Source organism: Rattus norvegicus, chromosome 6 (assembly GCF_021556685.1).
Source record: "Rattus norvegicus strain SHRSP/BbbUtx chromosome 6, alternate assembly SHRSP_T2T, whole genome shotgun sequence".
Lineage (NCBI taxonomy): Eukaryota > Metazoa > Chordata > Mammalia > Rodentia > Muridae > Rattus > Rattus norvegicus.
In genome coordinates, this window is record NC_141539.1 from 139890512 (window position 1) to 139916041 (window position 25530).

The 25530-nt window shown below is 36.9% G+C and overlaps 1 long non-coding RNA gene across 1 annotated transcript in view; it reads left to right on the forward strand.

The window, feature by feature from the left end:
- LOC148005517 (uncharacterized) overlaps positions 1–25530 on the forward strand; it is a 116164-nt gene that overhangs the window by 66519 nt on the left and 24115 nt on the right. The window lies entirely within an intron of this gene.

The following is a 25530-nucleotide window of genomic DNA, read 5'->3' on the forward strand; positions in this document are numbered from 1 at the left end:
CTGTAAGGCAAAGGACACTGTGGTTAGGACAAAACGGCAACCAACAGATTGGGAAAAGATCTTTACCAATCCTACAACAGATAGAGGCCTTATATCCAAAATATACAAAGAACTCAAGAAGTTAGACCACAGGGAAACAAATAACCCTATTAAAAATGGGGTTCAGAGCTAAACAAAGAATTCACAGCTGAGGAATGCCGAATGGCGGAGAAACACCTAAAGAAATGTTCAACATCTTTAGTCATTTCTCTACATATAGACAACCAGGTAGACCAGCACTATTTAATGAACATGCTTGATATTTTCCATTGTAAAATTTAGGATTCTTTGTCAAAGATGAAGTGTGGATACATGTGTGGTTTTATTTATGGGTCTTCAATTTTATTTCATTGATCAACCTGTCTGGGTCTGTACCAATACCATACATTTTTTTTATCATTATTGCTTTGTAGTAGAGCTTGAGATCTGGAATGGTGATTACCCCACCTTTTCTTTTGTTGTTAAATTTTTTATTAGGGTGGGTTTTTGCCTTTCCAGATGAATTTAAGAATTGCCTTTTCCATGTCTGTGATGAATTGTGTTGGGATTTTGATGGGGTTACATTGAATCTGTAGATTATTTTTGGTAGGATGGCCATTTTTACTATGCTATTCTATCAATCCATGAGCATGGGAGATTTCTCCATTTTCCAAGATCTTCTTCAATTTTTTTCCTTAAAAGACTTGAAATTCTTATCATAAAGGAATTTCACTTGTTTTGTTAGAATTACCCCAGATATTTTATATTATCCGTGGCTTTTGTGGAGGGAGTTGTTTCCCTAATTTCTTTCTCAGCCCTTTTAATATGTGTGTAAAGGAATTCTACTAATTTATTTGAGTTACTTTTATATCCTGCCACTTTGGGAGAACTGTATATCAGCTGGAGAATTTTCTAATAGAATTTTTGGTGTCCCTATGTAACTATCATATCATCTGCAAGTAATGCTAACTTTATTTCTTCCTTGCTAGTTCATATTCCCTTGTATTTTCTTTGTTGTCTTATTTTTCTAGCTAGCACTTTGAGTTCTATCTTCATTCTATATGGGGAGAATGGGCTTCTTTTCTTGTCCCTAATTTTCAAAGAGTTCTCCTTTTATTTTGATAATGTCTTTCGCTTGTAGTAAATTGCTTTTATCATGTTTATGTATGGTCCTCGATTTCTTGATTTCTCCAATACCTTTAAAATGAAGGGTGGTTATATTTTGTCAAATGCTTTGTCTATATCAAAGGAGATGATCATGTGTGATCATTTCTAGTTGTTTTATATAATGGATTTATGTTAATTGATTTTAGTATATCAAACTAAGCTTGCATCTCTGGGAGGAAGCCTACTTGATCATCATGAACCATGGTTTTGATGTGTTCTTTGACTCAGTTTGCAAGGATTTTATTGAGTGTTCTTACATTGATATTAATAAATGAAATTAGTCTTAAGTTTTGTTTCTTTGGTTGGTTCCTTGTATGGTTTAGATATCAGAGTAATTGTGGCTTCATAGAATTAATTAGGTAACGCTCCTTCTGTTTCTATTTTATGCAATATCTGAGGAATATTTGTATCAGTTCTTCTTTGAAAGTCTCGTAGCATTCTGAACTAAATATCTCTAGTCCTGGGCTTTTTTGGTTGTTATGTTTTTAATTTATTCTTCTATTTTTTTAGGGGATATGGGCATGTTTAGATAGTTTACGTGCTCTTGATTTAACGTTGATATGTGGTATCTGTCTAGAAAAAAAATCCATTTCATATATATTTTTCAGTTTTGTTGAGTATATGCTTTTTCAGTAGGATCTGATGATTTTTTGAATTCCCTCCATTTCTGTTTGTGTGTCTCCTCTTTATTTCTGATTTTGTTAATTTTGATCCTGCCTCTGGGCCCTTTAGTTAATTTTGCTAGGGGTTTATGTATCCTGTTGGTTCTGTCAGAGAACCAGCTTTTGGTTTACTTGATTCTTTTTATTGTTTTCTTTGTTCCCAGTTGTTTGATTTCATGCCTCATTTTGACCATATCCTTTTCTCTACTCCTCTTGGGTGAGTTTGTTTCTTTTGCTCTAGATCTGGCAGATGTGTTGTTAAGATGCTATGATAAGATCTCTCCAGTTTCTACACCAGGGCCCTTAGTGCTAATACTTTTCCTCTTTTTTGTTTTCTTTTTCTTTTTTTTTTCTCTTTTTTTCGGAGCTGGGGACCGAACCCAGGGCCTTGTGCTTGCTAGGCAAGCTCTCTACCACTGAGCTAAATCCCCAACCCTGACTTTTCCTCTTAACACTAGTTTTATTGTGTCTCATGAGTTTGGGTGTTATGTGTAAATATTTTCCTTGAAATCCAGGAATTCTTTAATTTTGGCTTATTTTTCCCTGACTAAATTATCACTGACTAGACAGTTGTTCAGTTTCCAGTTGTATGTTGGCTTTCTGTTCATTTTGCTGTCACTGAAGACCAGTCTTACAGCATGGTGTTCTGATAGGATGCATGGGATTATTCCCTTCTTTTTATTTTGGTTGAAGGTTGTTTTTTGACCAAGTATGTGGTTGATTTGGCAGAAGGTACCATGAGGTGCTAAGAAGAAGATACATTCTCTTGTTTTATGATGAAATGTTATATATATATATATATATATATATATATATATATATATATATATAATCTTAAATTTGTTTGGTTCATAACCTCTATTTGTTTCAATGTATCTCTGTTTAGTTTCTGTTTCAATGACCTGTTCATTAGTGAGAGTGGGGTATTGAAGTCTCCTTTTATTATTGTGTGGAGGTCAATGTGCATTTTGGGCTTTAGTAAAGTTTCTTTTATGAATATGGGTTCCCTTGCATTTGAGGCATAGGTGTTCAAACTGAGATTTCTCTTGGTTGATTTCTCTGTCATGAATATGACCTGTCCTTCATCATGCTGATTACCATTGGTTGAAATTCAATTTTTTTTGGATATTAGGATGGCAACTCCAATATGTTTCGTGGGACCACTTGTTTGGAAGATGTTTTTCCATCCTTTTACTATGAGACAGTGTCTGTCTCTGTTATTTAGGAGTATTTCTTGTATGTGTCAAAACATTTTTTTGCATATCGAGTCTTAGCTTATGTCTGTTTATAGGTGAGTTGAGTTCATTAATTTTGAGTGATATAAAAACAGGTAGCTGGTGCTTCCTGCTATGTTTGTATTTGTATGTGGGTTTATGTGTTTGGTTTTGTTGGTGGTTTTATGTGATTGTGGTTCTCTCCCTTTGGCTTTATTGTGAGATACTTAATAATTGTCTCTTTTTTTGGTGTAGACACCTTTCTTGTTTTGGAGATTTTATTTATCTCTAGGATCCTCTGTAGGAGTGGATTGGTAGATGGATACTCTTTGAATTTGTTTTTTTTTTCCTGGGATATTTTGGATTCTCCATATATTTTGATTTAGACTTTTGCTAGGTATAATAGCCTGTGCTGGACTTCGCGTTCTTTTAGAGTCTTCATGACCTCTAACCAGGGTTTTCTGGCTTTCATAGTCTCTGTTGAGAAGTCTGATGTAATTCTGAAAAGTCTATCTCTGTATGTTACTTGGCCCTTTTTCCTTGCAGGTTTTAATATTTTCTTTGTTCTGTGCATTTAGAGTTTTGATTATTATGTGATGAGAAAAATTTTTTTTTCTGGTCCGATTTGTTTGCTACTCTATAGGCTTCTTGTACCTTTATGGACATCTATTTCTTTAGGTTGGGAGGTTTTCTATTATGATTTTTTGAAGACATTTTTCAGGTCCCTTGAGTTGGGAATCTTCATTCTCCTCTCTTGCAATTGCTTTTACATTTGAACTTTTCATCATGTTGTGAATTTCCTGTTTGTATTGGGTTAGTTTTTTTATGGTTTGAATTTTTTTCAAAGTTGTGTTAATCTCATCTATGGCATATTCTAGAACTGCAATTCTCTTTTCTATCTCTTCTATTCTGTGGGTGGTACATACATTTGTATTGACTGACCTCTTTCCTAGGTTTTCCATTTCTAGCTTTTCGACTATTTGTGTTTTCTTTATTATGTCTACTCCCACTTTTATGTCTTGGATTACTTTATGCAATTCCTTTACCTGTTCAATTGTGTTTTCCTGTGTTTCTAAAGGTGTGTATTTGGTGGCTTTTTAATGGCTTCTACCTGTTTATCTGTGTTTTCCTGTATTTCTATATATATATGTATATATATATATATATATATATATATATATATATATATATATCCTCCTTAAAGGATTCTATTATCTCTCTGAGATAGGATTTTAGTTCAGCTTCTTGATTTTCAGCTGTGTTGACATATTCTGAACTTGCTGTGGTGAGAAAACTGTGTTCTAATGATGCCCAAATATATTGGCTTTTGTCTCTTATGAACTTGTTCTTGCCTCTCACCATCTGTTATTTGCTGGTTTGGGAGACATGGTTTGGACTCTGCCTCTTCTTTTCCTTGGTTGCTTCAGGCATCCTTGTAGGTCTCTGATCTCAGCTTTAGAAGATGTTCTTTGGCACCTTTTAACTGGAGGGTCTACAGAGGGAACAGAAGCTGCTGATCTTTTGCCCTGGTTGCATTAGATCTTCTGGGATGCGTTCAGACTGCTGGGTGTTCAGAGGAACAGTCAAGGTATTGTGCAGTGTATAGCAGTTATTGTGGTGTTGGGGGTATGGGTTTTGGTTTCTATTTTGTGGTGTGCAGCAGAATTCCAGGGAATCTTTCAGTGGTTTTTATCAGTTGCCCTGCATGCCACAGAATCCCCAGAAGGTCTTTAGACTGTGATGTCAGTTGTCCAGTTGGTCTGTGTTCCGAGGAACTCCTGAGATGCCTTCAAGTTGTGGAATCCTGAGTGCAGTGGATCTCCTGGGATGTTTCTGGCTGTGGCATCAGAGGCCATGAGTGCAGCATATCATCTAGGATGCCTCAGGTTGTGGTGTCCTCTGGGGTCCAGACTAAATTGTAATTTTTCCCAGCAAGAAGGACAGGGCAGAATGGGAGTGGTATTTGGTGGAAAGTGTTTTTAGGGTGTGATGTGAGCTTTGAGCCTTGGGAGGGTTTTTAACAAATGCTCTGAGCATAGCAAATTTTCTGGGTTGCCTTTGTATATGGTGTCTTTCAAGGACCAAACTTGCTAGCATCCCTTCCCAAGAGAAAAGCCTGGGCAAAAAGTCACATGTGAATTTTATATTTCTGTATGTTCCAGATAGCATTTAGGGTAGAATTTGGTTCATAGTGATGAGTCATCCTTATTAAAGAGCTATTTATAACTATTCTCATAGTGTCTGTGGAGCTAAATCTATTGTTATATCATTTGGCAAATAGATTTCATGCAAGCCCTTCCCAGATATTACTCCAATTGATCTCAGCTGTTTATCAAAAAGAATACCCAAGAGTTGGATTTGGATCTCATCTTACTAGGCTCAGACTATCCTCCTTTGCCACTTACACACATGGAACATAGGGAATACTTTATGTAATTCTTGATTTCTATCAGTCTATATTTCTTTACGTAGTTTTCTCTCTTTCTCTCCCCTTAGCTTATGGCATACATAAACCTAAATTTTGAGTCATGATTATTGTACTGGTGAGGGATGGGGTGCCAACTGTTTATAACATTTCAGAATAAGCACTAACATGTTGCTAGTCTTGAGTTTCGTTAATTGAAGTACAAAATAATAGGGAGTAGTTTACACTAAGGCGAGAAGTGGAGGGGAAGGCAGGCGTGAATATGGGGAACCTGGACCTTGAGTTGTTGATCACCATAGTGAACAGATATTTTAGTTTTTCTCCACTCATTTATAATGTAAACTCTAGGGAAGAGAAGTAAAGGTCTGAATCCAAACTGCATGGTCAGGGTTAGAGACTGTGGGTTTATTACTTGCATTTGGAGTCTTCACATTTTGGGTTTCTTGTTTCATTGTACACAATCTTTGTCTTCAAATTGACAGTAATGCAGTGCTAGTTTGATGAATTTAGTGTTAAGTTCACTTACTCAAATTTGGGGTTTTTATCTTACTTTATTTAATTATTTATTTTTGTTTAAGCTTTTTGTTTAATTTTTATTGTAATTATTGTGTGAAAAACAGGGTTTCTCTGTGTAGTGCTAGCTGTCCAGCATCTCTATCTGGGAAGGAACTCACCTTGTACACTGTCAGAACCATGAATGAGGAAAAACAACTTGCTTTAGAACTTTTGGAATGTGTTCTATTATTCCACAAACCATGAATCTTATGGAACAATTTCAAGTTCTGAGAAGAACATTCCTAATAGTAAAGCTCTGAATTTATTTAAGGTCAAGGACAGGAACATTAGCAGAACTAGCATATATCATTCTTTTGTTGAAGATTCCCTGGTGATTAACATAATGATTTTCTTATACCCATTTTAGTCCTTAGTATTCTAATATGATGTAATAAATATTATTAATAGGTAGATATAAGCTCTGTGGATTTAAATTAGAAATGACTGATTGTTTTGATACTGAAAGTCCTCATACATATGAAATATGAACAGCTCTCTATTATACCTTTGTCAGGAAAGAAATAGAGCAATTGAAGATGTTTTAGAATTTATCAAAAATGAAGGCATAGCATACCCAAACTTACAGGACCCAATGAATGCTGTACTAAGAGGAAAACTCATAGATCTGAGTGCCTCCAAAAAAGAAATTAAAGACAGAATACACTAGCAGCTTAACAGCACATCTGAAATCTCTAGAGCAAAAAGAAAGCAAATACACCAAAGTAAAGTAGATGACAGGAAATAATCAAATTCAAGGCTGAAGTCAACCTAATAGAAACAAAAAGAACTTTTCAAAGAATCAACAAAACCTAGAACAGGCTATTGGAGAACATCAATGAAATAAATAAACCCACAGACAAACTAACAAGAGGCCACAGGGACCAAATCAGAAATGAAAAGTGGGACATAGCAACAGAAATCTAAGGAAAAATAATCAACAGATCGGACTATATTAAGATACTGTACCCTACAAAATCTATACTCAACAAAACTGGAAAATGGAGATGAAATGGATTATTTTCTAGACAGAATATTGTTACCAAAATTAAATCAGTATCAGGTAAGTGATCTAAACTGTCTCATATCCCCTAAAGAATTATAGGCAGTCACTAAATGGAATTCCACCAAACATAGCCCAGAACCATATGAGTTTATTGCTGAATTCTCTCACGCATCCTAAGCAGACAATATCAATACTCCACAAACTATTACACAAAATAGAAACGAAGGAAAACCAACCCATTCATTCTATGAATGGACATTTACACTTATACCTTAACCAAATGAAGACCCAATTAAAAATGTTTTCAGAACATATTCTCTCATGAATATTGATGTAAAAATAATCAATAGAATTCTCACAAACCATATTCAAGAGCACGACAAAATGTTAATTCACCGTTATCAAGCAGGCTTCATTCCATTGAAGCTGCGATGGATCAATATGTGGAAATCCATCAAGATGCACTATATGTTACTATACAAATGAGACCCCAGCAAATCCAGGAAAGAACAATCACAGGTGATAAACAACTGCAGCAAAGTTGCTGTATATAAAATTAACTCAAACAAATCAATAGATTTCTTCTGTGCAAAGGATAATTGGGCTGAAAAAGAAATCATGGAAATAACACCTCACAATATACACAGAAAACATAAAATACCTTGGTGTCATTTCAGCCAAGCAAGTGAAAGTTCTGTATGAAAAGAACTTCAAGTCTCTGAAGAAAGAAATTGAAGAACTCAGAAGATGGAAAGATCTCTGACACAGATTGATTGATGGAAAAATAGCCACCTTACCAAAATCAAAATAAATCTACAGATTCAATAAAATCCCTTTCAAAATTTTAACTCAATTCTTCACAGAGATTGAAAGAGCATATCTCAAATTCATGTGGAAAAACACCATGAGCGTGAAAATTTTCAAGACTCATAGAAATTCTGGGTACATCATGATCTCAAGCTATATTACAGAGCAATAGTGATATAGAACTGTATGGTATTGGTAAAGATACAGGACAGATGATCAATGGAACATAACTAAAGACCTAGAAATGAGCCCATGTATATTTGATTTTTCATGAAGGAGCTAAAAACAGGGGAAAAACTTCATTTTCAATAAATGGTGCTGGTCTAACTGGCATTCAGCATGTAGAAAATGCAAATTGACCCTCTCTTATTTCCTTCTACAAAGATCAGGTCCAAGTGAATCAAGGACCTCCACATAAAAGTAGATACACGGAAACTAATAGAAGAGAAAGTGGGGAAGAGCCTCGAACATATGGGTACTGGGGAAAATTTCCTGAAGAGAAGAGTAATAGCTGATGTTATAAGATCCACAAAAGGCAAATCGGACCTCATAAAATTGCAATTCAATATTTCGTGATATTTGACAAATCTTTTAAATTGTGTATTGTTGCAATATTCCACCCTGTGGTCTGTGCTTCACCAGTCTCCCTCCTTTGCAAAGCTGTGCACATATGCATTGCTACTTTACAAAATTCCAGAAATTACAAGAACTATGCTGTTTGAGAAGACAACAATTTCCAGAAAATCTTAGAAAATGTTGAACAAATTTTGTTGGAACTTGAGGTGAAATGGGAAAAATTGTCTGTCTCAGGCATCATCATTCTGCCTGAACCACAGTTTCTAGTTAGCCAGTCATTCAGAGCAGTTATGACTGTTACATTCTTGTGGGCATGGTGTGAAAGCCTCATCTCCCTTGCAGAAACCGTGTCTTCACACAAGTAGATGTACCTGATGATTGCAGAGCAGGACAGAGAATGTATAATCACTTTGTAGAAACACACATGGTGATTTCTTCCAGTATCTTCTAGATCTCTCCCTTCTTGTTGGACACAGAAAAATAGACTTCTTTTTTCTTTTATTTCTCCAGAACTCACAGTGAAAAAATGGGTTTCATTCCCAGCTATGCCATTATCAAAGAAAACAAAATTGCTTGACATTCTGAAACACTTAGACCTTTCTCAGGTTGCATCATGATTTGATTGAATGGTCATAATCCTCTGGTGTCTAATGCCCTCTCATACTTTTAGATGAGATCTGGTGTGTTCAGGGTGGTATGGATGTAGGACATCCTATTTTTTTATAGTGACAACATTCATATAATTACAGAATTCCATTGAGAAGCATGTTATATTTAGGTTCTAAGTGCCACAAGTAACTTCTTTTGATGAGGAACACCAACTCAGAATGAGCCACCCATCTTTTACATCATGTTTCTGGGACAAGAGTATAAAAAAGATAGTGAGAAGCCTGGGAGAAGGAAAAGGGATTGATGAAAGAAAAGAAAGAAAAAATTATTTGGTCTATTGACTCCTTTGGGTACTATACAAAACATACCATAATAAATAGGTTGAAAGAAATAAGAGATGTTTCACCTTGAGTTGGTTAGGAACTTTGTTGAGCTTACTGAAGTACATTGGCCTCATGTCTCAGTGCTGGAGCCTCACACATATTTTATTATTATCACTGACAGCTGTGTCTGTGCTAGGTGTGTGGCATATGGTTTGTTGTAAGGATGATGGAGAGAATGATAGTAATTTGCTTCATTCATCACAAGCTCTACCTGATTTTCATGTTTTCTATAACCAGCGAATATTGGCTCTGCCCCGAGTCTAGGGTTCGGGGACTCAAGCATCCATTGGTTCTTCAGGATCTGATCCTGGTCTTCACACAGATTTACTTCTCTTTTGTATGATGCTCTGCATTTTTTCAAGCTACTGTATATCCTATGATTAATTCATCTACAATGTGGATGTGCTGATAATTCTGTGCTTCAAGTTTGTACCACACCATTGGAAGGACCTGTGTTTATTTCTCTATAACTCCAAAAAGAGAAAGGTCTGGCACTCAATCCATAATCTAACATTTGAGATGTGGAGACAATGTGCTCACTGGGGGACTGGTAAATGAGTCTAGCAAGATAGCAAGAAAGACATTTATTTTTCATATTGATAATAGAAGACATCTCATTTCAAAAAGTTCACACACACAAACATATACATACATACCTAAACATACACAGAGAAATGGAGAGGGAGAGGGAGAAGAGAGGGAGAGGAAGAGAGAGAGAGAGAGAGAGAGAGAGAGAGAGAGAGAGAGAGAGAGAGAGAGAGAGAGAGAGAGAGATATTATTCTCACACATTCCAACCTATTCACATCTGAGAGGTTCTCTGGGGCATCAAGTCACTACAGCATTAGTCTCATCATCATCCACTGAGACATAAAAGGCAGACCAGTGCTACATGTGTACCAGGAGCCTCAGAGAAGCCAGTGAATGCTCTTTTCTTGGTGGAATATTCCCTGGGAGGTCCCTGCTGTACAATTGAGTTGACAATATTGGTCTTTCTCTGGGTTTCCATCTCCTTAAGATCTGTCATTCCTTCCTCTAACTCTTCCATATGGATCTCCGAATTGAGTCTAATTTTTGGCTGCAAGTATCTTATCTGTCTCAGTCAGCTTCTGGTAGAGCATCTCAGAGGTTAGCCATACTAGGCTCCTGTCTGCAAGCACAAATAATATCAGTTGCAGTGTCAGGGGTTGGTGCCTGCTTGTGGGTTAGATACAAAGTTGGCTGGTGTCTGGTTGGCCATTCTTTCAGTTTCTTCTCCATTTTTGTCTCTGCATTTCTTTTAGACGGGTATAATTTAGGGTCGTAAAATTTTAAGGTGGATTGGAGAGTGGGGAGAATTGCACAGGCTATAACTGTGTCTCAGAGCTCTGTTTGCTCCCAGCGCCCCCTGCTGGTCCTGGGTACCCTGGAGGTTTGTGTTTGAGCTCACAGTATCATTTGATCACTGTGCTTCTTGCACAGTAATAGATGGCAGTGTCTTCAGACTTCAGACTGTTGAGTTGCAGGTACAGGGTGTTCTTTGCATTGTCTCTGGAGATGGTGAACCGTTCCTTCACAGCGTCTGCATAGACCGTACCGCTGCTACTACTAATGTATGCAACCCAATCTAGCCCCTTTCCTGGAGCTTGGCGAATCCAGTGCATGCCATAGCTACTGAATGTGAATCCAGAGGCTGAACAGGAGAGTTTCAGGGACTTTCCAGGCTGCACTAAGCCTCCTCCAGACTCCACCAGCTGTACCGCACACTGGACACCTGCAGACAGAGAATGGTAGTCAGAAAACTGTCACGAAAAAATACAAAACATACAAAATAATTTTTCTATTTCTAATGTTCACACAACAGACAGAATCTCATCTCTATAAATTACTTTTTAAAATGAGCACAAGGAAAACCAAGCTGATGCTGAAGTACATGGTACTTGGTCTGTGCAGTGCTGATCACTGGATATGAAGACCTGGGAATCCAGGGCTTGTCTCCTCTGTCAGACCTGCAGACAGGATCAGTGCAGAGCTGTTTTTCATGGGCACAAAGAAGACTTATTTGCATGTCTTCCTCTTATAGCATTCTCACGAGTTGGAGTTTGGCTGAACCCACTGATCATTGCAGATATATGACATCAGCGACATTGATTTCAGTTAGAGATTGTGACAATTAATGGTAGTTGCATGTTCACATATATTTTTGGTTAAGAATTCACATTCTACATTTAATTTCCTTTTATACACGTTCACAGAACATGCTGTATTTCCATACTATCATTATTACTCAGTTTAAATATATAATTAAATATCATAGCACATAATAGTTTTCTAGGAATGTGCTCAGTCTTTTCCACTGTCTAGGCAGGAAAGGGCTTTTCCCTAATATGACTTCGGTAAAAAAAATCATATCTATGAGGATTTGGTAGAACAACTCCTTATTTGTGACAGCAATACTTGGGAATTTTCTGAAATTTGTTTACTATGATAGAATGCTGTCCTCAAGCCTTTGTCATACTGTTTGACATAACATTTCTCATTCCATTTAAATTCTCCAAGACTCAGAGATCATGGAGCAAGAGGAGGTGGAGAGATTGTAAGAGGTAAAACATGGGAAAGAACACTATTAAATAATGTCTTATGGACAGGACATGCCGATTGCATCCATACACTCATAATGGCTCTTGTCTGTGTAAAACCCAAAGAGAAGAAGCTAATCATAACCTAGTATGGATTTTGCAGATTATTGCCAGACATTACCTGTTAGTGAAGAGATGTAGGATATAGACATTCCCTTGATGGGGAGGAATCATTTTGAAAATGTGGTCACTGGCAAGTTTTCTATGCTGCAGTTCTTGTGTCCACACACATACACAAGTATGGGTTGTATTGACTTAACTTAAAATGCCATGAAGTTGAGAGAGGTAAGTTTGGAGAAGAAAGGGGGATGAGTTGAAAAGGAAAATAGCTTAAAAATTTATCATATTTAATTATATGTGGGCAGCATATATGATTGCTAAAAAGTAACAAAAATAGTACATACTGAAAGGGTGAGTATTTTAAATCAATGAAACCTAAAATAAGTGCTTAAGGAAGGGAGATTTTGCTACATATTATTTGATCATATAGGCAAGGTAGTCATATATGAAATGAAAGAATCGGATGAATTTCAAATTCATTCGATACGAAGATGCTACAAAGGATCTATTCTCAATCCTTGAAGACACTAGCCTTGTGAAAGCGAAGCCTAGAGACAACCAAATGTGAGCTCAGAATACAAAGTCAAGAGAGTTTGCTTCCTCCTTTAAAGGTAAGGCAAAAGGCCAAGTGAACTCATCCAGAAAATATATAGACTGTCAGTGTTTGTTGCCCATAAAGGCTCATATAATCACATGAGGAAAATTGACAGAAACACCTGGGACGCAATGAATGTTTTTGTTGTTGTTGTTGTTTTTGTTGTTTTAGACTATAGTGTTGAACAGTTGTTAATATGTTTTTCTTTCTTACTGTTTTAATGGGTGTTTGCCCACATGAAATTTCACTAGGATGCATACTAGAAAATGGACATTATTGGATATCCATTGTATCTCAATAAAATATTTTTAATAATCTGAGAGACACAACTTCTGTCCCTACTTTTACTCAAGGACAGGTTCTATGCTGATAACACATAGCATAAAGACCATGGGTATGAGTGAGCTTCGAGCACCATTCAGGGAAGGCACCTTTCTGTGTATTCACACCTCAAGGTTTCTGACAGGGAACCCAACAGTGATGTACAGTGCAATTTTTTTTTAAATCAGGAAATGTACGAGGAAATGCAAAAAATGTATTTTAAAGAAAATGTCACTTCCTGTCACCTATACACACAGAGGGGAGATTACTCACTCATGTGGTAGTGATTTGAAATTCACCGGCATTCTGTATATTATATGCAATGTCATAGAGCAACCTGTTCTTGTTGAAAGGAAACAGGGACTTCTTTCTCCCGGACCACACAACACCTTTTTTCTTTATTTTTGATTGGATTTTTAAATTTACATTTCAAATGTTATTCCCTTTCCTGGTTTCACGTCCATAAGTGCCCTGTTTCATCCCTGTCCCCATTCTTCTGTAAGGGTGTCCCCCCTCCTCAAACACTTACTTTCCCACCTCCCTGCTCTGATATTTCCCTACACTGAGGGCTTCAGGACTTCTCCTATTAGTGCAAAATTAGATCATCCTCTGCTATGTATGGAGCTTTACTCATGTGACTGTCTATTTGTATTCTTTGGGTAATGATTTATTCCCTGGGAGCCCTTGTTGTTCAGTATTTTTGTTCCTATGGGGCTGCAAGCCCCTTCAGCTCCTTCAATTCTTTCTCCAACTCCTTCCCTGGGGACCCTGTTCTCAGTTCAATGGTTTGCTGCTTGCATTCACTTCTGTATTTGTCACGCTCTGGCTGAGACTCTCAGGAGACAGCTCTATCAGGCTCCTGTCAGCATAAACTTATTGGCTTCATCAATATTGTCCAGTTTTTGTGAATTTTGGAAAATTGGAAATATATATAGGCTGAATCTCCAGGTGGGACAAGCTTTGAATGTCCGTTTCTTCAGTCTCTGTTCCAACCGTTGTCTCCATGTCTCCTGCTATGAAGAATTTTGTTCCCCCACTTGAGAAGGAGTGAAGCATCTGCACTTTGGTCATCATACTTTTTGACCTTCATGTGGTCTATGAGGTGTATCTTGGGTAATTATAGCTTTGGGGCTAATATCCACTTATAAATGGGCACATTTCATGTAAGTATTTTGTGATTGTGTTACCTCACTCAGGATATTTTCTAATTCCATCTATTTCCCTATAAATTTAATGAAGTCTTTGTTTTTGATACCTTAGTAGTACTCCATGGTGTAGATGTACCACATTTTCTGTATCCATCCCTATGATGAAGGGCATCTGGGTTCTTTCCATCTCGTGGCTATTATAAATAAGGCTTCTATGAACATAATGGAGCATGTGTCTTTGTTGTATGTTGAAGCATCTTTTGGGTATATGTCCAGGAGTGTTATAGCTGGGTCTTCAGGGAATACTACATCCAATTTTTTTTTTATTAACTTGAGTATTTCTTATATACATTTCAAGTGTTATTCCCTTTCCCGGTTTCCGGGCAAACATCCCCCTCCCCCCTCCCCTTCCTTATGGGAGTTCAACACTCATGGAAATGCAATTCAAAACAACCCTGAAATTCCATCTCATACCAGTCAGAATGGCTAAGGACAAAATCTCAGGTAACAACAGATACTGGAGAGGATGTGGAGAAAGAGGAACACTCCTCCATTGTTGGTAAGATTGCAACCTGGTACAATGACAGTGGAAATCAATCTTTAAGTTTCTCAGAAAATTGGACTTAAGATTTGTACAGGGAAAGAAGAATGGATCAACTTGTATTTTTCTACATGTTGACCTCCATTTGAACTAACAACATTTGTTGAAAATATTGTTCTTACTGGATTGTTTTAGCTCCTTTGTCAAAGATCAAGTGACCAAAGGTGTGTGGTTTCCTTTCTTCAATACTATTACATTGATCTACCTGCCTGTCTCTGTACAAATATTGCAGATATTTTCATTATTGTTCTGAAATACTGCTTGAGGTTAGGGAGGTTAAGTTTACCAGATGTTCTTCTGTTGTTGAGAATAGTTTTCACTATCCTGGGTTTTTTTGTTATTCCAAATGAATTTGGTCTTTCTAAGTCTATGAAGTACTGAGTTGGAATTTTGATGGTGAATGCCTTGAAACTGCAGATTACATTTGGCAAAATGGCAATATTTACTATATTAATCTTGCCTATCCATGAGTATGGTAAGTCTTTCCATCTTCTGAGGTCTTCTTCAATTTCTTTTTTCAGAGACTCAAGAAATTCTTGTCTTACGGATCTTTCTCTTGCTTGGTTAGAATCACACCAAGGTATTTTATATTATTTGTGACTATTGTGAAGGGTGTCATTTCAATAATTTCTTTCTCAGACTGATTATCATTGGAGTAGAGGAAGGCTATTGATTTCTTTGTGTTCATTTTATACACAGGCACGTTGTTGAAGCTGTAGTTCTGTGGTGGGATTTTGGGGTCATTTAATAATACATATCATCTGCAGATAGTGATTTTTTTTTAAAATTCTTTCTTGCTACTTTGTATCCGTTTGACCTTATTTTGTTTTCTGATTACTCTGGCTAGGACACCCAGTACTGTATTGAGTAAGTAGGGAGAGAGTGGGAAACCTTGTCTAGTCCCTGATTTTAGTGGGATTGCTTCAAGTCTCTCTCCATTTAGTTTGGTGTTGGCTACTTGTTTCCTTATATTGATTTTACTATGTTTAAGTATGGGTCTTGAATTTTTGATTTGTCCAAGACTTTTAACAAGAAGGGATGTTGAATTTTGTCAAATGCTTTCTCCACATCTAATGAAATTATCATGTGTTTTTTATTTTTTTTAGTTTGTTTTCATATTGGATTAAATTGATGGATTTCCATACTTGGAATCATCCCTGCATTCCTGGGATGAAGTCTATTTGATCAGGATGGATGATGATTTTGATGTATTCTTGGATTCAATTTGTGTGGATTTTATTCAATAATTTTGTGTCGATATGCATAAGGGAATTTATTCTGACGTTCTCTTTCTTGATGGGTCTTTGTGTCATTTGGGTATAAGCATAATTGTGGCTTCATTGAATGAATTGTATATACTCTTTCTGTTTGTATATTGTGGAATAGTTTTGACAGTATTGGTATGAGGGATTCTACGAAGGTCCGAGAGAATTCTGCACCAAATGCATCTAGTCCTGGGATTTTTTTTTTGTTTGGGACTTTTAAGTACTCTTTCTATTTCTTTAGGGGTTATGAGACAGTTTAGATTGTTTAGTTGGTCCTGATTTAACTTTGGTTTCTGATATATGTGTAGAAGATTGTCCATTTCATCCAGATTTTCCAGTTTTGTTGAAAACAGTGTTTTGTCATACAATCTGATGATTTTCTAAATTTCCACAGATTCTCTAGTTATGTCTTCATTTGCATTTCTGTTTTTGTTAATTTGGATACACTCTCTGTGCCTTCAGGTTAGTCTGGCTAAATGTTTTTTCATCTTGTTGATGTTTTTTCAAAGAACCAGCTCCTGGTTTTGTTGATTCTTCTGACACGTGATGATGCTATGCTAATTTTCCCCCAGGGGTTCACAATGCCTATACTCATCTTTTTGAGGGATGAGAGACCTGCAACAGAGGACCTCCAGGAATACCCACCCGTGAATGCTGTGGGTGTCTGACTCTTCTCCTCATTCTACTCTCTCATGGTATATGTGATGAATTAGGGTCCTTTGTGCCTTTACTACAATTATTATTGTCTATTGATCCAGGTTACCCGCACACACCCTTTACTTTTTACTACTAACACCACCTGAACCTTATAGATGAACCCTATAGATGCAAATCAGGTGATTACCTGGATGTGGCCTGTTACTACGGTCACCTGCATTGTGATAAGCATTAAGGGTCTTCTTGTATTCTAGTTAGGAAAATAACAATAGGGAACTTTCATGGTACTAAAATACCAGGGAAGATGATGGGAATAGAGATGCTTGGCCCCCATTTGGCCCTATGCTAACCCCGACCTCTCACTACCTTAGGGGACATTCATATTGCCCTATCCCTCACTGTTTATCTACAATTGGAATGCATACCATATTCAAACTCACATTCTGCTTGCAACATTGTCAACTTGATATCCCCTGTTGCCTAGCTCAGGAGAACGTGGTACATAGTGCTAACATCAACAGTCTCAATTTTACCTCCTATAGCTTAGGGTTATGGTGCTTATTAATGTCTGAAGACCAATTGTATTGTGAGAGAACAGCCACCCAGGTGATACCATTTTAGGATGGGGTGGTGGCATCTTTAGTGGGTCTTTACTGATCCAGCTGCCAATTTTATGAATGCAGAGATAGTTATGATTTCCCAGAATAATTGAGCCCCTACTCCAGTGTGTGTCCTCCTTCCTTCTTCTTCCTTCTCACAAATCTTCTGACTTCCAGCTAGTGCTGAACTATTCTAACACACCATGCCATGTAACAGTAGGATGGTCCCATCACATCAAACTGGCTGTCCTCCTATGTGAACTTGCTTTAGTATGGACAACTGTGAATAACACAACTCATTTCCATGCTATTACTTTTATGTCAACACCTGAATTATAGTATCTAGGGTAAGTCAAACATGATTTAGGCATCATTGTGGCCAGCATTATCAGCAGCCTGATGACTGTAGCTGAGGCAAGTACAGTGGAAGTGGCCTTGGTGAAAACTATGACACCCTGTGACACTCTTTTGTCCCACTCTGCTGGTACCCTCGGTGCACAGGAGCTGCTTAATTAACTTATACATTGGGTTATTCACATTTTACAACAACAGGTTGACCTGTTGTCAGAAAAACTTGAGGTAGTACAGTACATGTCTCTCCTTGCATGTGACCCTTAGTTTAGGTATTTTGCCTGACCTCCCACAAGATACATAATTCCACCTCAAAGAGGCTGAAGTTAGCCCATTTCTCCAAAGGTATATTGTCCATCATGTTTCTGTATTCTTATATATTCATTAGATAACAAATAAAAAAGTTAAATTCCCCATGACCTTTAGCTGCGTTCTTTGATGTGAGCATTATCACTAAAGTTGGGGACAACCATAAAAGGCTGCTTTGTTACTCTTGGATAATCACTTACACAATGTTAGGTGGTATTCTATTGTTAGACATCATTTTTAAGTGTGTGCATTATTCAGCATATGTCACAGCAGTGATCATAAATAAGACTATGCTCCAAGTGCTTATGGCCCTGGAACACCCGGAACAGTGAAGGCCCTCCTCCTGACATTATACTGTAATGGTTCACAGAGATAAGAAAGGTCTCTCAATGGGCTGAATTGTTCCACCTGGTTATGCTCTCCAGGGAGGCTGACCCTGCTGGCTGACTGCCCCCTGAGTTGGGATCAACAATGTCGGAGCACAGAACATTGGGTCCTACTGAGCTGCCAACTAAATGAAAGAAAAAAAGGTTGATATATAGGAGGAGTGAGTTAGCATCTTCTGACTAGCAGCCTGTAATGCTTCCCTTGGGATGGAGTTTTCCTTTTAGTATTTTCTGTAGGGCTAAATTTGTGGATAGAGATTGTATGGATTTGTAATTGAAATATCTTGTTTTCTCCATCTATGGTGATTGAGAATTTTGCTGGATGCAATAGGCTAGCTTGGCATCTGTGACTTTTTAGAGGCTGCAAGATATTTCTTTTAGCTATGATAGCATTTAGAGTCTCTGTTGAGATGTCAGGTATAATTCTGATAGGTCTCCCCTTGTATGATTCTTTGCCATTTCCCCTTGCAGGTTTTAAAATTCTTCATTTGTTTTGTACATTTAGTGTTTTGATGATTATGTGCCAGGAGGAACTTTTTTCTGTTCCAGGCTAATTGGTGTTCTTTAATGTTAATAGGCACCTCTTATATGTTTATAGGCACCTCTTTCTTTATGTTGGGAAAGATTTCTTCTATGATTTTGATGAAAACCATTTCTGGTCTTTGGACTGGGACTCTCTTATTTTCTTATTTCTTAAATTATTTCTTAAAATTTTTATTGTTCCTATTATGCTTAGGTTATATCCTTTCATGCTATTCAGGATTTCCTGGATATTTTCCGTCAGGAACTTTTTAGATTTAACATTTTCTTTGATAGATACATTAATTTTTCCTATTGTATCTTCTACTCCAGATATTACCTCATCCATCTCTTATATTCTGCTGGTAGTGCTGTTCTCTTTCTTATATTATTCATTGCCACTATTCCCTTATTTTGTGTTTTATTTATTTTTTCTGTTTACATTTTTATGTCTTGCACAGTTTAATCATTTCTTTCACCCTATTGATTGTATAATCATTTTTTTTCTGGTTTTTCTCTTCTTTTTTTCAGAATCAAACTCTTTTTCCTTTTGCATTTTCCACAAAGAAACAAATGGTTGTATGTAGGAAGAAATCACTTTTTAAAAATATTCTTTTAATGAGTAGAAATTGGTAATGCTTCCGTGTTTTCTACAAAAATCATTTCTGGTATGCTTACAGTGAGAATGTAATGCATTTTTTCATTGTGTTTTATTCAGAATATACACAGCCTTTATTTTTGTCCATTCATTTATGTATTCATTCATCCATTTATTTCGTCCATCCATCCATCCATCCATCCATCCATTTTTGTGTTTTACATTCTGGTTGCTGCCCTCCCTCTGCTCACTGTCACAGATTCTTACCCATCTGTTTCTCCTTTGAGAGCGTGGGAACTCCTTGTTTATACCCAATCAGGGAACATCTAGTCTCTTCAGGATTGTGCACATTGTCTCACACTGAGGCCAGACAAAGAAGTGCTATTGAGGAATGAAATCCACAAACAAGTAACCCCTGCTCCAGTTGTTGGGGGAATCACATGGACTCCGAGATGTACTTCTGCTACATGTGTGCCAGAAGTCTTGGTTCAGCATGTGTATGTTTTTTGTTTGGTGGTTCAGTCTCATTGAATCCCAAAGCATTCAGATTAGATGAATCTTTTGGTCTTCATACGGAACTCCTATTCCGTTTAAGGTCTTCAATCTTTCAGCCAAATTTTATGTAACACTCTGAGCTCCACCAAATTTCTCCCTTTGTGTCACTTAATCTGTTTCAATCAGAGATCGGAAGGTTATCTTCTGTACTTGGCATAACTTGAGCATCAGTCTCAACCTCTGCCCCATAGTGATGTACTTTTTTCAATCAAGACTACACATACTCAAATAAGAACACACCACAAAATAATGCCAATTTCTATAAGCCAAGCATATTCAAACCACCATGTACCTCAATACAACATTTCACATGTTCTTAGTAAAAAGTGAAGTTTTTAAGAATTAGGAATCTCACCCAACATGATCAAATAGGCTTCATCCCAGGGATGTAGGGATGGTTCAATATATAGAAATCCATCAATGTAATCCACTAAGTAAACAAACTCAAAAAACCCCACATGATCATATGATTAGATGTTGACATAGCATTTGACAAAATTTAAGACCCCTTCTTTCTAAAAGTTTTGAAAAGATCAGGAATTCAAGGGTCATACATAAACATGGTAAAAACAATATGCAGCGAACAAGTAGCCAACATCAAATTAAATTGAGAGAAAACTGAAGCAATCCCACTAAAATCAGGGACTAGACTGCCTACTGTCTCCGTACTTATTTAATATAGTACTCAAAGTCCTAGCCAGAGCAATTGGACAAGAAAAGGAGGTCAAAGGGCTGCAAATTGGAAAGAGGTCAAAATATGACTATTTGCAGATGATAAGATTGTATACTTTAGTGATCCCAAAAGTTCCACCAGTGTATGACTAGACCTGCAAATAACTTCAGAAAAGTGGGGGAATATAAGATTCACTCAAAGAGATCAGGAGTTTTCTTCTGCTCAAAGTATAAACAGGATTAGAAAAAACTAGGGAAACTTCAGCCTTCACTATAGCCAAAAATATCATAAAATACCTTAATGTGACTCTACCAAAGTAAATGAAAGGTCTGTATGATGAGAACGTCAAGTTTCTGAAGAAGATCTCAGAAGATGAAAAGACCTCCAATAATCTAGGATTGGCAGGATTGATAGCAAATATGGCAAAAGGAGTCTACGTATTCTATGCAATCCCCATTAAAATTCCAATTCAATTATTCACAGAGTTAGAAATAGCAATTTGAAAATTCATCTAGAATAAAAAACCCTGGATAGTAAAAATTATCCTCAACAATAAAAGAACTTCTGGTGGAATCACCATCCCTTACCTCAAGCTGCATTACAATGAAATAGTGATAAAAAATGTCTGTTAGTGGTACAGATACAGGATGGTAGATCGCTGGAATAGCATTGAAGACCCAGAAATGAACCCATACATCTATGGTCACTTGATCTTTGAAAAAGATTCTAAAATCATCCAGTCGAAAAAGGATAGCATTTTCAACGAAGAGTGTTGGTTCAACTGCAGGTCAGTATGCAGAGGAATGCAAATTGAGCCATTCTCATCACTCTGGACAAAGATCAAGGCAAGTGGATCAAGGATTTCCACACAAAACCAGATGCACTCAATATAATAGAAGAAAAATCAGGAAGAGCATTGAACACGTGGACATAGGGGAATTTCCTGAAGAGAACACCAATGGCTTTTGCTATAAGATCAGGAATTGACAAATGGGACCTCATAAAATTGCGAAACTTCTGTAAGAAAAAGAATACTGTCATTAGGACAAAACAGCAACCAACAGACTGGGAAAAAATTTTACCAATCCTACCTCTGAAAGAGGGATAATATCCAATATATACAAAGAACTCAAGAAGTTAAAATTCAAACAGTCAAATAACTCATTAAAAGCAGGGATACAGAGCTAAACAAAGAATTCTCAGCTGAAGAATATCAAATGATTAGAAGTATCTAAAGAAAATTAAAGAAACTTTCAATATCCTTAGCCATCTGGGAAATGCAAATAAAAACAACTCTGAGATGACACCTCACACCAGTCATAAAGGCAAATATCAAAAACTCAGGTGACCACAGATGCTGGTGAGGATGGGGAGAAAGAGAAACACTCCACTATTGTTGGTGGGATTGCAAGCTGGTGCACCACTCTGTTAATCATTCTGGAGATTGCTCAGAAAATTGGATATATTACTATCTGAGGACCCAGCTATCTTGGGCATATACTCAAAAGATGCTCTAGCATATAACTAGTGCACATTCTCTACTATATTTACAGAAGCCTTATTTTTAATAGCCAGAAACTGGAAAGAACCCAGATGCCCTTCAACAGAAGAATGGATACAGAAAACGTGATACATCTACACAAGGCTGTACTACTCAGCTATCAAAAACAACAACCTCATGAAATTCCTAAGCAAATGTATGGAACTAGAAAATGGAAACCTGAGTGAGGTAACCCAATCTCACACACACACACACACACACACACACACATGGTATGCACTCACTGATAAGTGGATATTAGCCCAAAAGTTGGAATTATCCAATATATAGTCCACAGACCACATGAAGCTCAGATAGAAGGATGAATAAATACAGATGCTTCAGTCCTTCTTAAAAGGAGAAATATAAATATTCACAGAAGGAGATATGGAGACAAAGTTTGGAGCAGATACTGAAGGAATGACCATTTCGAACCTGCCCCACTTGGGGAGAAATATATATATTCTCCAAACCTAGACAATATTGATGAAGTCAAGAAATGCATGCTGATGGAGGCATGATATATCTGTCTCCTGAGAGTCTCAGCCTAAGCATGACAAATGCAGGGGCAAATGCTTTTAGCAAACCTTTGAACTGAGAACTGGGTACCCATTTGATGGGATGGAGAAACGTTTAAAAGAGCTGAAGAGGCCTGTAACCCCATAAGAACAACAATACCAACCATCCAGAAATAAGCCACAACTCAAAGAGTGTACATGGACAGACCCATGGCTCCAGTTGCCTATGTAGCTGAGGATGGCCTTTGTGGGCATCAATGGGATGAGAAGCCTTTGGTCTGGTCAAGGTTGAATCCCCCCACCAGTATAGGGGAATGTTAGATCAGGAAGTGGGGGTTGTTGGGGAGCAGGAACATCCTCATAGAAGAAGGGGGATGGGATAGGGAGCTTATGGATGGGAAGCCAGAAAAGGGAATAACATTTGAAATATAATTTAAAAAATCCATTAAAAATAAAAAAATTAAGAATCTAAATGTTGGTTCTGATATATTTTTGGATCTACCCACTTCCTGTTAATTCTATTTCACCAGCAGACTAATCCTCAGCATGGTTCTGTGTATCATGACAGTGGATGTTTTACATTTAGCACTATGTTGAGCTGTCCAATTTACTATTGTACGCTTAAATACAGCATTCTAATAATATCATCAATCTAATTTACCAATCTGCCTCAAAATTAATGATCCACTAAGATCGAGCCCACAGCCAACACTGCTTCTCTGAATAATACTTCTCTATCTCAAATATGATTCAGTATATTCTTCCAGTCAGCAGCAATATCTGAGCTCTGGTCACAATTTTCTCAAGTGAAATGTCTCCTACAAAACTGGTGTTTATTTGAACCATCTTTGGAAGAATGCATTTCTATGTACATTTAGACTTCATTCTACATACTCACTTCTGACACATGAAATAGAAAGAATTTTAAAGTTTAGCTTATGTCCTTTAATTTCCAGCAACTGCTTTAGATTTAAATTATGTGTAAAATGTTTTAAAATTGGGATCAGAGTGTGATGGATTTATAAGGCATGAATTTCCTTGTAATTCAGCTTTATTCTGTTCATGCTGTATTAGTGCATTTAGAGGTCATGATTCCAGAATCTTGTATTTCAGAATATTAGCTTTTTCTACAGATATAAACAGTAGGATAGATGTTAAATAACACTTCATAGAGAGCCAACAAATTTATAACAGAAAACCATCTCCACATGTTTAGGGTATAATTTGTTGTTTATCGATTTATTATCTTTGAAATCTACTAATATCATTGCTAATTTTCAGTGCTGAAATATTCTGTGGACAAAAAAATTATGAGTACGACACAGTACAGAACATGGAAATACTGACATTATGGAAACAATCTCTGTATGAGAGCAAAAACTGACAGAATTTGTTCTTTTGGAAGGAGAGTGCCCTGATCATCTTGCCAGAGTTTTTACTCCAGCAAAGCTTTGAGTTCACTTTCTACACTAATCATAAAATGGGAGCCAGTTTAGGCCATGCTGGCTTCTTTGCACAGGTGAACTACAGTCCACCTATACAGAAGCCTATTAATGGCACACTGGACTTTCTTTCACTTCTATTGCTTCTGTGAAGAGAGTCCAAAGACTGAGATAACTGTGCTATAAATGAACATCTTAAAGATCTTCATTCAGTGAACTAAGTTGAACAATGGTGACTGGAGCCAACCAAGACAGGGAGCCTGGTGTCCTTTGAGTTACCTGTACCTCAAGGATTCCTACTCACTGATGATTAAAAAACAAAACAAAACAAAACAAAACTTAGTCATTCAATCTGTGACCCTCCTGAGTCAGCAAGTCTTTCATACCCAATAACCTCTTCTTTTTCATTTACCTCAAGGGATACATATTTTCCTTACAGAGACATAAGTTTTATGTACTTGCCATTTTTATTTTGGAAGATCCTAGCAAAAAGTAACTTAATATGATTATTGAGAGTGAATAATATATTTTATTTGTGGACATGTAGTAATTGGCATAATGCTCACAAAAAGGCTGTAAGTCTGGATTTCATCAAAAGGTCTACATTACAGGGGTTCAGGAGAACCAGGGTCCTTCATGTGGGTTACTACTGCTTTGATGAAATGCTCTGAAAAATCAGCTTAGGGTGAAAGTGTTTATTTGGGCAACACTTATACATTGCTATTAATTAGAAAAAGAAATCAGACTGGTAAAGGGAAGAACATTTGAAATGTAAATAAGAAATACCCAATTTAATAAAAATGGGGAAAAAAGAAAGAATTCAGAACAGGAACTCAAGCAGGGTAGGAAGAGAGAAGCAAACACTAGCATCAGCATAAAAAGCTGAGATGGTGTTCCAAAAATATATGCTCTTTATTGAAACCATAGGAAAAAATGTGATACTAATGTGGGCTGGACTACAGTTCTATAACACAGTGGTCCAAACCAGGTATTCCTAAATTGTTGCAAACAGTTTTTATATCTGAATGGCAATATATTTAACCTGGTGTTTTCAAGACTATGAATAACACTCTGGTATAATTTGGCAGCAGAATATCTCAGAGTCTAGCCACTGTAGGGACCTCATTATTCATTGAATACTTGTTTCTATCCTTGTCTGGGCATCCCTGGGTAGCATAGTACATGAAAGAACAATAAAATCATTTTAATTTAGTTTGTCACTCACAAATCTGAAAGTGAGAAACACAAACTCTTGCATTTCTCACTTAGGTTGAATATATTCTTTTAAAGCCCCTCATGACAAGGAACTATGGACAGTCTGACAAAATTAGAAAGTTTCTCATGTTTCATCATGCTTT